Source organism: Pinus tabuliformis, chromosome J (genome assembly GCF_031772625.1).
Source record: "Pinus tabuliformis cultivar Carrire ecotype Pingquan chromosome J, CPIR1, whole genome shotgun sequence".
NCBI classification, from domain to species: domain Eukaryota; kingdom Viridiplantae; phylum Streptophyta; class Pinopsida; order Pinales; family Pinaceae; genus Pinus; species Pinus tabuliformis.
This window is the reverse complement of record NC_142295.1, coordinates 746,104,541-746,106,285: the sequence shown is the minus strand read 5'-3', so window position 1 is coordinate 746,106,285 and position 1,745 is coordinate 746,104,541. Positions and strand designations below refer to the sequence as shown.

The following is a 1,745-nucleotide window of genomic DNA, read 5'->3' as shown; positions in this document are numbered from 1 at the left end:
CTCAAAGACATTACGTTTGGTTTAAAAACCTACATCAACTTACAATATTACTACCAACATAGATCCAAAACAATGCCCCATTTAATGAGCAAAGCAAACCTGTTGAGGTTCAAAGCTCTTTTACAGTAAATAGAGATTTTATCCCATTAGGTGTTTACTAGATATATTTCACTCCAGATTGGTTAATTTAATTTTCATTAATATAATTTATATTTTTTAATAAGATTAAATCATTTGTTCCTTTCTTTCTTATATAAAATATATATTAAATTGATATTCATTTGAAACAATAAATTAATAAAAAATAGTTCATGTGAGTGGAACAGCGTAATCAGCAATAGTTTGACATATCGTGGCCAAAAGATTTGTGACCACGAGGTAGTTGGCAGCCTCCGTAACTTCAAAGAGTGTTGCGCGATCATCTACCAGAGCTCTGACGAACTCCTCATCCCACGTTTTGACGGCATCGATTGATACAGTGGGGGCATCAAGAACATGGTATCTGCAATATTGAATAACCAGACCTCGAATCTTGGCAGAAACGAGAGGCAGAGGAATGGTAATGTCGGTATCCAAGTCCTCCATCATTCTCTGTATGATGCCAGAAGTCGATGCCACCTCTGTTTCCACCTCAAAGATTTTGCCATCGCAGCTCTGCAATTTCACAATATCATTCTTATTATTATTGCATAATTCCTTGGCCATAGGGATGGCTGAGTCATGCATGATCTGAGCAAGTAGAGAGATAGACATGATGAAGTGAAAAAGATTGGATTGCTGTGAGATGCCTTTGATGATGGCAATGGTACTAGCGTAATTTTGTTACAATATTTATAGAGAGACGAATTCATATGAATGGAAAAATGAATGAGCACGACGGCTGGTGCTATGTAATCAAATGGGGCCATTTAGGACCTTCGGTTACCATGACATCAGCATTGAAGACATTAAAAGGTCATTGCAGCTACTTTTTGCTTGTTGAGGTGGTTTGTTCCCATAGTTCTGAGAGTGGGTCAAATTTGTCGTATGATTTTGACTTTTTGGAGTATGATTAAAAAGGTGCTTATTTTCCTTGATTGGGATATTTTTGAGTTATTGAACAAGGTTATAGTAAATTTGACTAGGTGGAAGAGTCAAAGTTTTTGAGTTTAAGGTGGTGATTTTAGTCATATCGATTTGGTTGCTCATTGTATTAAAGTCCATAGATTAAATGTGATAAAGTCTTTTAAAAGTTTTAAAAGGCTCAGGGATTCCCATTATATTGTGCCCTCATTTTGGGTTTTCCATGGGTTTCTTTGTGTTAAATCATGGTTTTTTTAAGCCATAGTGATTTCGAGTTAAAATTTATTTCACATATTATTGTTATAATTATTTCCTCTCACGATGTCATTATTGACAATAAGATAAAATGTATTAGTTATTTTTTTGAGTTCATGTCTTCTAGGTGAAATCTATTTAATATGTTACAGTTGTTATAATTATTTTCTCTCACCTTGTTGGGCAAGAACGGCTCTACAACCTAGTATGGTGGTAAATCTCAAGCATAAACATTTAAATCTCATGTTTAACATTGAACATTTTTAATCTAATGTAGTCCTTATTTAAAAATCAATGTAATTATTATTATGTATAAAATATAATACAAATTTACAATATAAAGAGGTTTCCTAAAACTCAAAATAGAGGTATGGTAGATAAATGAAAATATAAATAAACTAGAGGTATGGTAAATAAATAAAACCTCC

General features: G+C 33.2%; 1 pseudogene; it reads right to left on the bottom strand.

The window, feature by feature from the left end:
- Positions 1–309: 309 nt before the first annotated feature.
- On the bottom strand, positions 310–705 carry LOC149228871 (SKP1-like protein 1A pseudogene; annotated as a pseudogene).
- Between the last annotated feature and the right edge of the window lie 1,040 nt (positions 706–1,745).